This window comes from Arachis stenosperma, chromosome 3 (genome assembly GCF_014773155.1).
Source record: "Arachis stenosperma cultivar V10309 chromosome 3, arast.V10309.gnm1.PFL2, whole genome shotgun sequence".
Lineage (NCBI taxonomy): Eukaryota > Viridiplantae > Streptophyta > Magnoliopsida > Fabales > Fabaceae > Arachis > Arachis stenosperma.
The window spans coordinates 45,558,970-45,573,529 of NC_080379.1; the positions used below are offsets into that span (position 1 = coordinate 45,558,970).

General features: G+C 40.0%; 1 non-coding gene across 1 annotated transcript; it reads right to left on the reverse strand.

Moving 5' to 3' along the window:
• Positions 1-13,725: 13,725 nt before the first annotated feature.
• On the reverse strand, positions 13,726-13,833 carry LOC130971396 (small nucleolar RNA R71). The gene has a single exon (XR_009082617.1). It is a non-coding gene; the product is annotated as a small nucleolar RNA R71 (small nucleolar RNA).
• Positions 13,834-14,560: the final 727 nt, after the last annotated feature.

Here is a 14,560-nt window from a genome sequence, read left to right on the forward strand (position 1 = left end):
CTCACAACCTAAAGAAAGCCTGAACTCTTGGGAAAAGCTAGTCAATGCCTTCTTGGCAAAGTTCTTTCCACCTCAAAAATTGAGTAAGCTTAGAGTGGAAGTCCAAACCTTCAGACAGAAGGAAGGAGAATCCCTCTATGAAGCTTGGAAAAGATACAAACAATTGATCAGAAAATGTCCTTCTGACATGCTTTCTGAATGGAGCATCATAGGTATTTTCTATGATGGTCTCTCTGAACTATCCAAGATGTCTTTGGATAGCTCTGCTGGAGGATCTCTTCATCTGAAGAAGACGCCTACAGAAGCTCAAGAACTAATTGAAATGGTTGCAAATAACCAATTCATGTACACTTCTGAAAGGAATCCTGTGAACAATGGGACTAATCAGAAGAAAGGAGTTCTTGAGATTGATACTCTGAATGCCATTCTGGCTCAGAATAAGATATTGACTCAACAAGTCAATTTGATTTCTCAAAGTCTGTCTGGAATGCAAAATGCACCAAGCAGTACTAAGGATGCTTCATCTGAAGAAGAAGCTTATGATCCTAAGAACCCTTCAATGGAAGAGGTGAATTACATGGGAGAACCCTATGGAAACACCTATAATTCTTCATGGAGAAATCACCCAAATCTCTCATGGAAGGATCAACAGAGACCTCAACAAGGTTTCAACAACAATAATGGTGGAAAAAATAGGTTTAGCAATGGCAAGCCTTTTCCATCATCTTCTCAGCAACAGACAGAGAATTCTAAGCAGAACCACTCTGACTTAGCAACCATGGTCTCTGATCTAATCAAAACCACTCAAAGTTTCATGACTGAAACAAGGTCCTCCATTAGGAATTTGGAGGCGCAAGTGGGACAGCTGAGCAAGAAAATTACTGAACTCCCTCCTAGTACTCTTCCAAGCAATACAGAAGAAAATCCAAAAGGAGAGTGCAAGGCCATCAACATGGCCGAATTTGGAGAGGAAGGAGAGGAAGTGAACGCCACTGAGGAAGACCTCAATGGGCGTGCACTAGCCTCCAATGAGTTCCCTAATGAGGAACCATGGGAATCTGAGGCTCAAAATGAGACCATAGAGATTCCATTGGACTTACTTCTGCCTTTCATGAGCTCTGATGAGTATTCCTCCTCTGAAGAGGATGAGTATGTCACTAAAGAGCAAGTTGCTAAATACCTTGGAGCAATCATGAAGCTAAATGACAAGTTATTTGGAAATGAGACTTGGGAGAACGAACCTCCTTTGCTCACCAAAGAATTGGATGACTTGTCTAGGCAGAAATTACCTCAAAAGAGGCAGGACACTGGGAAGTTCTCCATACCTTGTACCATAGGCACATTGACCTTCAAGAAGGCTCTGTGTGACTTAGGGTCAAGTGTAAATCTCATGCCTCTCTCTGTAATGGAGAAGCTAGGGATCTTTGATGAGCGGATAATTTGTACGCTTTTTGGCATTGTTTTTAGTATGTTTTTAGTATATTTAGTTTAGATTTTATTATATTTTTATTAGTTTTTAGTTAAAATTCACTTTTCTGGACTTTACTATGAGTTTGTGTGTTTTTCTGTGATTTCAGGTATTTTCTGGCTGAAATTGAGGGACCTGAGCAAAAATCTGATTCAGAGACTAAAAAGGAGTGCAGATGCTGTTGGATTCTGACCTCCCTGCACTCGAAGTGGATTTTCTGGAGCTACAGAAGCCCAATTGGCGCGCTCTCAACGGCGTTGGAAAGTAGACATCCTGGGCTTTCCAGCAATATATGATAGTCCATACTTTGCCCAAGATTTGATGGCCCAAACCGGCGTTCAAAGTCACCTTAAGAAATTCCAGCGTTAAACGCTGGAACTGGCACCCAAATGGGAGTTAAACGCCCAAACTGGCATAAAAGCTGGCGTTTAACTCCAAGAAGAGTCTCTACACGAAATTGCTTCATTGCTCAGCCCAAACACACACCAAGTGGGCCCGGAAGTGGATTTTTATGTCATTTACTCATTTCTGTAAACCTTAGGCTACTAGTTATCTATAAGTAGGACCTTTTACTATTGTATTAAAAGACTTTGGTAGCTATCTTCATTTTTATGCTATCTTAGATCACTGGGAGGCTGGCCTCACGGCCATGCCTAGACCTTGTTCTTATGTATTTTCAACGGTGGAGTTTCTACACACCATAGATTAAGGTGTGGAACTCTGCTGTACCTCGAGTATTAATGCAATTACTATTGTTCTTCCATTCAATTCTGCTTGTTCTTGTTCTAAGATATCACTTGTTCTTCAACTTGATGAATGTGATGATCCGTGACACTCATCATCATTCTCACCTATGAACGTGTGACTGACAACCACCTCCGTTCTACCTTCGATTAGGTGAATATCTCTTGGATTCCTGATTGCACGATGCATGGTTGATCGCCTGACAACCGAGTGCTCGCCTGACAACCGAGCCAACCATTCCGTGAGATCAGAGTCTTCGTGGTATAGGCTAGAACTGATGGCGGCATTCAAGAGAATCCGGAAGGTCTAACCTTGTCTGTGGTATTCTGAGTAGGATTCAATGACTGAATGACTGTGACGTGCTTCAAACTCCTAGCAGGCGGGGCGTTGGTGACAGACGCAAAAGTATCGATGGATATTATTCCGGCCTGACCGAGAATCGACAGCTGAATTCCGCTATGCTGTGACAGAGCATATGCAATCGCTTTCACTGAGAGGATGGGAGGTAGCCATTGACAACGGTGAAATCCTACACGAGCTTGCCATGGAAAGGAGTAAGAAGGATTGGATGAAGACAGTAGGAAAGCAGAGAGACGGAAGGAAAGGCATCTTCATGCGCTTATCTGAAGTTCTTACCAATGAATTACATAAGTACCTCTATCTTTATCTTTATGTTTTTATGCATTCATCACCATATCCATTTGAGTTTGCTTGACTAAGACTTACAAGATGACCATAGCTTGCTTCATACTAACAATCTCCGTGGGATCGACCCTTACTCACGTAAGGTATTACTTGGACGACCCAGTGCACTTGCTGGTTAGTTGTGCGAAGTTGTGTAATGCCATGGGATTGAACTACCAAGTTTTTGGGGTTCATGACCGGGGATTATGAGAGTTGTGAAAAGTATTGTTCACAATTTCGCGCACCAAGTTTTTGGCGCCGTTGCCGGGGATTGTTCAAGTTTTGAGCAAGCTTTTGGTAACATGAGTGCCAAGATCCGGCAACAGCACCAAGTTTTTGGCGCCGTTGCCGGGGATTGTTCAAGTTTGGACAACTGACGGTTCATCTTGTTGCTTAGATTAGGTATTTTTTTTTCTCGAAATTCTTGAAGATGAATTCTAGAGTTTCATGATGATTTGTTGACATCTGGCTGGCTGAGAAGCCATGTCTAATTTCATTGGACCGAGGTTTCAACTTATCATCACAAGAGCTTGTTGATTTTTATCAATCTTGCTTTTGGAGCAGTGATCTGCTAAGGCTTGGCTGGCCTTTGGCCATGTCTAGTGTTTTGGACCGAAGCTTTCTTTGAAAGCTTGGCTGGCTGTGAAGCCATGTCTAATTCCTGGACCGGAGTCTTAGACTAACATTGCACTGATTCCTGGAATTCTCATTAAGAATTTTGATATCTTTCTCCACTTAATTTTCGAAAAACACAAAAAAAAAATCAAAAAAATCATAAAATCCAAAAATCTCTTGTTTGAGTCTAGTCTCATCTTAAGTTTGGTGTCAATTGCATACATTCATTCATGTATCTTAAGGATCTTCAAATAATTCTTGATGATTTCTTACTCTGATCTTTGAATTCTTTTGGCTTGAGTGTTTATGTGTCTCATATGGTGTCAGTAGTATACAAACTGCTAAGTTTGGTGTCTTGCATGCATTGTTATTTCATTCTTGTTGCATTTTGATTATTAAAAATCCAAAAATATTTTTTAAGTTGTGTCTTTTCAAGTCAATAATACAAAGAATTGAAGATTCAGAACATGCTGCAGAGGAATTATACAGAAAAAGCTGAGCATTCAAAAATGCCCAGTGAAGAAGACAGACTGGCGTTTAAACGCCAGCCAGGGTACCTGGTTGGGCGTTTAACGCCCAAAAAGGGTGTATTTTGGGCGTTAAACGCCAGAATGTGCACCATTCTGCGCGTTTAACGCCAGGATGGCAAAGGGGGAAGATTTTGTTTTCAAATCAATTTTTTTTCAAGTTTTCAAAGTTTTTCAAAATCAAATCTTTTTCAAATCATATCTTTTCAATCAAATGTTTTCAAAATCAATTCCTTTCCTTTTTCAAAGATACTTACTAACAATTAATGATTTGATTGAACATCTCAAATATGTTACCTTTTCTGTTGAGGAAGGTTTAATGTTTGAATCATATCTTTTCTTGTTAGCCAAGTCATTAATTTTCAAAATCAAATCTTTTAAAAATTGTTTTCAAAACATATCTTTTAAAATTGTTTTCAAATCAAATCTTTTCAATCATATCTCTTTAATCACATCTTTTTCAAAACAAGTTTTCAATCAAATCTTTTTGATTTCTAATTTCAAAATCTTTTTCAAAAATCATCTTATTTCTTTCCCACTCTCATTTTCGAAAATTAAGTAATGTTTTTCAAAAATATTTTTCAAAATCTTTCACTTAATTTTCGAAAATTACTTCCCTCCTTCTCACATCCTTCTATTTATGGAGTACTACTCCTTCTTAATGCACAATTCGAACTCTATCTAATCAAGTTTGAATTCTTCTACCTTCTTTCTTCTATTTTTTCTTTTCCTCTGACACCTCAAGGAATCTCTATACTGTGACATAGAGGATTCCACATCTTCTTGTTCTCTTCTCTTTCATATGAGCAGGAGCAGAGACAAAGGCATTCTTGTTGAAGCGGACCCTGAACCTGAAAGAACCTTGAAGAGAAAGCTAAGAGAAGCCAAAGCACAACTCTCTTTAGAGGACCTGACCGAATTCTTCAAAGAAGAAGAACACATGGCAGCCGAAAACAACAACAATGCCAACAATGCAAGGAAGGTGCTGGGTGACTTTACTGCACCTACTCCCGACTTCTATGGGAGAAGCATCTCTATCCCTGCCATTGGAGCAAACAACTTTGAGCTTAAGCCTCAATTAGTTTCTCTAATGCAACAGAATTGCAAGTTTCATGGACTTCCATTGGAAGATCCTCATCAGTTTTTAGCTGAATTCTTGCAAATCTGTGACACTGTCAAGACTAATGGGGTAGACCCTGAGGTCTACAGACTTATGCTATTTGATGAGCGGATAATTTGTACGCTTTTTGGCATTGTTTTTAGTATGTTTTTGGTAGTTTTAGTTGAGTTCTTAGTATATTTTTATTAGTTTTTAGTTAAAATTTACTTTTCTGGACTTTACTATGAGTTTGTGTGTTTTTCTGTGATTTCAGGTATTTTCTGGCTGAAATTGAGGGACCTGAGCAAAAATCTGATTCAGAGACTGAAAAGGACTGCAGATGCTGTTAGATTCTGACCTCCCTGCACTCGAAGTGGATTTTCTGGAGCTACAGAAGCCCAATTGGCGCGCTCTCAACGGCGTTGGAAAGTAGACATCTTGGGCTTTCCAGCAATATATGATAGTCCATACTTTGCCCAAGATTTGATGGCCCAAACCGGCGTTCAAAGTCACCTCAAGAAATTCCAGCGTTAAAAGCCGGAACTGGCACCTAAATGGGAGTTAAACGCCCAAACTGGCATAAAAGCTGGCGTTTAACTCCAAGAAGAGTCTCTACACGAAAATGCTTCATTGCTCAGCCCAAGCACACACCAAGTGGGCCCGGAAAAGGATTTTTATGTCATTTACTCATCTCTGTACACCCTAGGCTACTAGTTCTCTATATATAGGACCTTTTACTATTGTATTTATCATCTTCGGACATCTAGTTCTTAGATCAGATCTTGGTTCTTCTGGTTCCCTCTCTGGGGCCGAAACCAATGATCACTTTTGTTCTTATGTATTTTCAACGGTGGAGTTTCTACACACCATAGATTAAGGTGTGGAGCTCTGCTGTACCTCGAGTATTAATGCAATTACTATTGTTCTTCCATTCAATTCCGCTTGTTCTTGTTCCAAGATATCACTTGTTCTTCAACTTGATGAAGGTGATGATTGACGCCCATCACCATTCTCACCCATGAACAAAGTGACTGACAACCACTCTTGTTCTACAAGCATTTGAGGCTTAGTGAATATCTCTTGGATTCTTTAATCGGAATCTTCGTGGTATAGGCAGGACCTGATGGCGGCATTCAAGAGAATCCGGAAGGTCTAAACCTTGTCTGTGGTATTCTGAGTAGGATTCAATGATTGAATGACTGTGACGTGCTTCAAACCTGTAACCTACTGGGCGTTAGTGACAGACGCAAAAGAGTGATTCTATTCCGGTAGGGGAGGGAACCACACCGGTGATTGGCAGCACTGTGACAGAGTGTGTGCATTAGCTTTCACTGCGAGGATGGGAGGTAGCTGCTGACAACAGTGAAACCCTACACGAGCTTGCCATGGAAAGGAGTAAGAAGGGCTGGATGAAGGCAGTAGGAAAGCAGAGAGACGGAAGGGAAGGCATCTTCATGCGCTTATCTGAAGTTCCTACCAATGAATTACATAAGTATCACTATCTTTACCTTTGTGTTATTTTCGTTCATCACCATATACATTTGAGTCTGCCTGACTGAGATTTACAAGATGACCATAGCTTGCTTCATACCACCAATCTCCGTGGGATCGACCCTTACTCGCGTAAGGTTTATTACTTGGACGACCCAGTGCACTTGCTGGTTAGTTGTGCGAAGTTGTAGTGATCACAATTTCGTGCACCAAGTTTTTGGCGCCGTTGCCGGGGATTGTTCTTGTGTATGGACAACTGACGGTTCATCTTGTTGCTTAGATTAGGTATTTTTTTTTTCAGAGTTCTTAAGAATGAATTCTAGTGTTTCAAGGTGATGTTCTTATCATCACCAAAGCTGATTGATCCTCATCAATTTAGCTCTTGAATGCAATGTCATGCTGAAGCTTGGCTAGCTATGTCTAATTCCTTTAGACTAAAGCTTTAGACTAACATTGCATGATTCCTGGAATTCTCATTAAGAATTTTGATACTTTTATTTTATTTTCTTTAATTTTCGAAAAAACCAAAAAAAATTACAAAATCATAAAAACCAAAAATATTTCTTGTTTGAATCTAGTGTCTCATTTTAAGTTTGGTGTCAATTGCATGTTTTTGCTCTTCTTGCATTTTTTGAATTCATGCATGTGTCTTCATTAATCTTCAAGTTGTTCTTGATGATTTCTTACTCTGATCTTTGAATTCTTTTGGCTTGAGTGTTTATGTGTCTCATATAGTGTCAGTAGTACACAAACTGCTAAGTTTGGTGTCTTGCATGCATTGTTATTTGATTCTTGTTGCATTTTGATTATTAAAAATCCAAAAACATTTTTAATTTGTGTCTTTTCAAGTCAATAATACAGAGAATTGAAGATTCAGAACATACTGCAGAGGAATCACACAGAAACAGCTGGGCATTCAAAAATGCCCAGTGAAGAAGACAGACTGGCGTTTAAACGCCAGCCAGGGTGCCTGGCTGGGCGTTTAACGCCCAAAAGGGTAGTAGTTTGGGCGTTAAACGCCAGAATGTGCACCATTCTGGGCGTTTAACGCCAGGATGGCAAAGGGGGAAAGATTTTGTTTTCAAAATCAATTTTTTTCAAGTTTTCAAAGTTTTTCAAAATCAAATCTTTTTCAAATCATATCTTTTCAATCAAATGTTTTCAAAATCAATTTCTTTCCTTTTTCTAAGATACTTACTAACAATTAATGATTCGATTGAACATTTTTTTGCCTTTTCTGTTGAGGAAGGTTTTATGTTTGAATCATATCTTTTCTTGTTAGGTAAGTCATTAATTTTTAAAAATCATATCTTTTAAAATTGTTTTCAAATCATATCTTTTTAAAATTGTTTTCAAATCATATCTTCTCAATCACATCTTTTTAAAACCAATCATATCTTCTTAACCACATCTTTTTCAAAATAGTTTTCAATCAAATCTTTTTGATTTCTAATTTCAAAATCTTTTTCAAAAATCATTTTACTTCTCTCCCACTTTCATTTTTGAAAATTAAGTAATGTTTTTCAAAAATGTTTTCAAAATCTTCTACTTAATTTTCGAAAATTACTTCCCTTCTTCTCACATCCTTCTATTTATGGACTAACACTATCCCTTAATGCAAATTTCGAACTCCATCTTCTTTGATAAGTTCGAATTTTCTACTTCTGCCTTCTACTTTTCTTTTCCTCTGACACCTCAAGGAATCTCTATACTGTGACATAGAGGATTCCATATTTTCTTGTTTTCTTCTCTTTCATATGAGCAGGAACAAAGACAAAGGAATTCTTGTTGAAGCTGACCCTGAACCTGAAAGGACCTTGAAGAGAAAGCTAAGAGAAGCCAAAATACAACTCTCTTTAGAGGACCTGACCGAATTCTTCAAAGAAGAAGAACACATGGCAGCCGAAAATAACAACAATGCCAACAATGCAAGGAAGGTGCTGGGTGACTTTACTGCACCTACTCCCAACTTCTATGGGAGAAGCATCTCTATCCCTGCCATTGGAGCAAACAACTTTGAGCTTAAGCCTCAGTTAGTTTCTCTAATGCAACAGAATTGCAAGTTCCATGGACTTCCATTGGAAGATCCTCATCAGTTTTTAGCTGAGTTCTTGCAAATCTGTGACACAGTCAAGACTAATGGGGCAGACCCTGAGGTCTATAGACTGATGCTATTCCCTTTTGCTGTAAGAGACAGAGCTAGAATATGGTTGGACTCTCAACCTAAAGAAAGCCTGGACTCTTGGGAAAAGCTAGTTAATGCCTTCTTGGCAAAGTTCTTTCCACCTCAAAAATTGAGTAAGCTTAGAGTGGAAGTCCAAACCTTCAGACAGAAGGATGGAGAATCCCTCTATGAAGCTTGGGAAAGATACAAACAATTAATCAGAACAAGATATTGACTCCACAAGTCAATTTGATTTCTCAAAGTCTGTCTGGAATGCAAAATGCACCAAACAGTACTAAGGATGCTTCATCTGAGGAAGAAGCTTATGATCCTGAGAACCCTTCAATGGAAGAGGTGAATTACCTAGGAGAGCCCTATGGAAACAACCTACAATTCTTCATGGAGAAATCACCCAAATTTCTCATGGAAGAATCAAGAGAAACCTCAACAAGGTTTCAACAATAATAATAATGGAAGAAACAGGTTTAGCAATGGCAAGCCTTTTCCATCATCTTCTCAGCAACAGACAGAGAATTCTAAGCAGAACCCCTCTGACTTAGCAACAATGGTCTCTGATCTAATCAAAACCACTCAAAGTTTCATGAATGAAACAAGGTCCTCCATCAGAAATTTGGAAGGACAAGTGGGTCAGCTGAGCAAGAAAATTACTGAACTCCCTCCTAGTACTCTCCCAAGTAATACAAAAGAAAATCCAAAAGGAGAGTGCAAAGCCATAAACATGGCCGAATATGGAGAGGAAAGAGAGGAGGTGGACGCCACTGAGGAAAACCTCAATGGGCGTGCACCAATCTCCTCTGAGTTCCCCAATGAGGAACCATGGGAATCTGAGGCTCAAAATGAGATCATAGAGATTCCACTGGACTTACTTCTGCCTTTCATGAGCTCTGATGAGTATTCTCCCTCTGAAGAGGATGAGTATGTCACTGAAGAGCAAGTTGCTAAATACCTTGGAGCAATCATGAAGCTAAATGACAAGTTATTTGGAAATGAGACTTGGGAAGATGAACCTCCCTTGCTCACCAAAGAACTGGATGACTTGTCTAGGCAGAAATTACCTCAAAAGAGACAAGATCCTGGGAAGTGCATGGATGAATCCATCATCCTTGGCAGACCCTTCCTAGCCACAGCAAAGGCTGTGATTGATGTTGATAGAGGAGAGTTGATCATTCAAGTGAATGAAGAATCCTTGGTGTTTAAGGCTCAAGGATATCCCTCTGTCACCATGGAGAGGAAGCTTGAAGAGCTTCTCTCAAATCAGAGACAAACAGAGCCCCCATAGTCAAACTGTAAGTTTGGTGTTGGGAGGCCACAACCAAACTCTAAGTTTGGTGTTGAACCCCCACATTCAAACTCTAAGTTTGGTGTTGGGAGGTTCCAACATTGCTCTGATCATTTGTGAGGCTCCATGAGAGCCATCTGTCAAGCTACTGACATTAAAGAAGCGCTTGTTGGGAGGCAACCCAATGTTTTATAGTTAACTATTTTCTTTTGTTATTTTATCTTTTTTGTAGGTTGATGATCATAAGAAGTCACAAAAACAATGAAAAAAGCAAAAACAGAATGAAAAACAGGAAGAAAAACAGCACACCCTGGAGGAAGATGCTGCTGGCGTTCAAACGCCAGTAAGCCTAGCAGTTGGGCGTTTAACGCCCAGTCTGGCACCATTCTGGGCGTTTAACGCCAGAAAGGGGCACCAGACTGGCGTTAAACGCCAGAAAGGGCAAGAACCTGGCGTTAAACGCCAGGAATGGGCATCAGCCCGGCGTTTAACGCCAGAAATGGCTCAAAACGTGAATTTTGATGCCATTTGGTGCAGGGATGACTTTTCCTTGACACCTCAGGATCTGTGGACCCCACAGGATCCCCACCAACCCCACCACTCTCTCTCCTCTTCACCACTCACATCCATCCTTCATAAAACCACACAACCTCCTCCATCTCCTCCATCTTCTTCTTCTTCTCCTCTATTCTTCTTTCTTTTGCTCGAGGACGAGCAAACCTTTTAAGTTTGGTGTGGTAAAAGCATTGCTTTTTGTTTTTCCATAACCATTTATGGCATCTCAAGGGATGCACTTTCCTCCACAAAAACCATTGGGAGCAACTGAACACCTCCCTAGGAGAATTAAGTTCCAACATGGGACAACTAAGGGTGGAGCACCAAGAACATTCCATCTCCCTCCATGAAATTAGAGAAGATCAAAGAATCATGAGAGAGGAGCAACAAAGACAAGGAAGAGACATTGAGGAGCTCAAGCACTCCATAAGACCTTCAAGAGGAAGAACAAGCCGCCATCACTAAGGTGGACCCGTTCTTTAATCTCCTTGTTCTTTACTTTCTTGTTTTTCGAATTCTTAGGCTTATGTTTATCCATGTTTGTGTCTTATGATCATTAGTGTCTTAGTGTCTATGCCTTAAAGCTATGAATATGAATCCATCACCTTTCTTAAATGAAAACTGTTTTTATTACAAAAGAACAAGAAGTACAGGATTTCAAATTCATCTTTAAAACTAGCTTAATTAGATTGATGTGGTGGCAATACTTTTGTTCTCTGAATGTATGCTTGAACAGTGCATATGTCTTTTGAATTTGTGGTTCATGAATGTTAAAATTGTTGGCTCTTGAAAGAATGATGAAAAAGGAGACATGTTACTGAGGATCTGAAAAATCATAAAAATGATTCTTGAAGCAAGAAAAGGCAGTGAATACAAAAAAAAAAGGGGGGGGGGGAGAAAGAAAAAGAAAAAGAAAGAAATAAAGTTGTGATCCAAGGCAAAAAGAGTGTGCTTAAGAACCCTGGACACCTCTAATTGGGGACTTTAGCAAAGCTGAGTCACAATCTGAAAAGGTTCACCCAATTATGTGTCTGTGGCATGTATGTATCCGGTGGTAATACTGGAAGACAGAGTGCTTTGGGCCACGGCCAAGACTCAATAAGTAGCTGTGTTCAAGAATCATCATACTTAACTAGGAGAATCAATAACACCATCTGGATTCTGAGTTCCTAAAGAAGCCAATCATTCTGAACCTCAGAGGATAAAGTGAGATGCCAAAACTGTTTGGAGGCAAAAAGCTACTAGTCCCGCTCATCTAATTTGGAGCTTAGTTTCATTGATAATTTGGAGTCTATAGTATATTCTTTTCTTTTTATCTTATTTGATTTTCAGTTGCTTGAGGACAAGCAACAATTTAAGTTTGGTGTTGTGATGAGCGGATAATTTGTACGCTTTTTGGCATTGTTTTTAGTATGTTTTTGGTAGTTTTAGTTGAGTTCTTAGTATATTTTTATTAGTTTTTAGTTAAAATTCACTTTTCTGGACTTTACTATGAGTTTGTGTGTTTTTCTGTGATTTCAGATATTTTCTGGCTGAAATTGAGGGACCTGAGCAAAAATCTGATTCAGAGACTGAAAAGGACTGCAGATGCTGTTGGATTCTGACCTCCCTGCACTCGAAGTGGATTTTCTGGAGCTACAGAAGCCCAATTGGCGCGCTCTCAACGGCGTTGGAAAGTAGACATCCTGGGCTTTCCAGCAATATATGATAGTCCATACGTTGCCCAAGATTTGATGGCCCAAACCGGCGTTCAAAGTCACCTCAAGAAATTCCAGCGTTAAAAGCCGAAACTGGCACCTAAATGGGAGTTAAACGCCCAAACTGGCATAAAAGCTGGCGTTTAACTCCAAGAAGAGTCTCTACACGAAAATGCTTCATTGCTCAGCCCAAGCACACACCAAGTGGGCCCGGAAAAGGATTTTTATGTCATTTACTCATCTCTGTACACCCTAGGCTACTAGTTCTCTATATATAAGACCTTTTACTATTGTATTTATCATCTTCGGACATCTAGTTCTTAGATCAGATCTTGGTTCTTCTGGTTCCCTCTCTGGGGCCGAAACCAATGATAACTTTTGTTCTTATGTATTTTCAATGGTGGAGTTTCTACACACCATAGATTAAGGTGTGGAGCTCTGCTGTACCTCGAGTATTAATGCAATTACTATTGTTCTTCCATTCAATTCCGCTTGTTCTTGTTCCAAGATATCACTTGTTCTTCAACTTGATGAAGGTGATGATTGACGCCCATCACCATTCTCACCCATGAACAAAGTGACTGACAACCACTCTTGTTCTACAAGCATTTGAGGCTTAGTGAATATCTCTTGGATTCTTTAATCGGAATCTTCGTGGTATAGGTAGGACTGATGGCGGCATTCAAGAGAATCCGGAAGGTCTAAACCTTGTCTGTGGTATTCTGAGTAGGATTCAATGATTGAATGACTGTGACGTGCTTCAAACCTGTAACCTACTGGGCGTTAGTGACAGACGCAAAAGAGTGATTCTATTCCGGTAGGGGAGGGAACCACACCGGTGATTGGCAGCACTGTGACAGAGTGTGTGCATTAGCTTTCACTGCGAGGATGGGAGGTAGCTGCTGACAACAGTGAAACCCTACACGAGCTTGCCATGGAAAGGAGTAAGAAGGGCTGGATGAAGGCAGTAGGAAAGCAGAGAGACGGAAGGGAAGGCATCTTCATGCGCTTATCTGAAGTTCCTACCAATGAATTACATAAGTATCACTATCTTTACCTTTGTGTTATTTTCGTTCATCACCATATACATTTGAGTCTGCCTGACTGAGATTTACAAGATGACCATAGCTTGCTTCATACCACCAATCTCTGTGGGATCGACCCTTACTCGCGTAAGGTTTATTACTTGGACGACCCAGTGCACTTGCTGGTTAGTTGTGCGAAGTTGTAGTGATCACAATTTCGTGCACCACTATTCCCTTTTGCTGTAAGAGACAGAGCTAGAATATGGTTGGACTCACAACCTAAAGATAGCCTGGACTCTTGGGAAAAGCTAGTCAATGCCTTCTTGGCAAAGTTCTTTCCACCTCAAAAATGGAGGAAGCTTAGAGTGGAAGTCGAAACCTTCAGACAGAAGGATGGAGAATCCCTCTATGAAGCTTGGGAAAGATACAAACAATTAATCAGAAAATGTCCCTCAGACATGCTTTCTGAATGGAGCATCATCGGTATTTTCTATGATGGTTTCTCTGAACTATCCAAGATGTCTTTGGATAGCTCTGCTGGAGGATCTCTTCATCTGAAGAAGACGCCTACAGAAGCTCAAGAGCTAATTGAAATGGTTGCAAATAACCAATTCATGTACACTTCTGAAAGGAATCCTGTGAAGAATGGGACAAGTCAGAAGAAAGGAGTTCTTGAGATTGATACTCTGAATGCCATACTGGCTCAGAACAAGATACTGACTCAACAAGTCAATTTGATTTCTCAGAGTCTGTCTGGAATGCAAAATGCACCAAGCAGTACTAAGGATGCTTCATCTGAAGAAGAAGCCTATGATCCTGAGAACCCTTCAATGGAAGAGGTGAATTACCTAGGAGAACCCTATGGAAACACCTATAATTCTTCATGGAGAAATCATCCAAATTTCTCATGGAAGAATCAAGAAAAGACCTCAACAAGGTTTCAATAACAATAATGGTGGAAGAAACAGGTTTAGCAATGGCAAGCCTTTTCCATCATCTTCTCAGCAACAGACAGAGAGTTCTAAGCAGAATACCTCTGACTTAGCAACAATGGTCTCTGATCTAATCAAAACCACTCAAAGTTTCATGACTGAAACAAGGTCCTCCATTAGAAATTTGGAGGCACAAGTGGGACAGCTGAGCAAGAAAGTTACTGAACTCCCTCCTAGTACTCTCCCAAGTAATACAGAA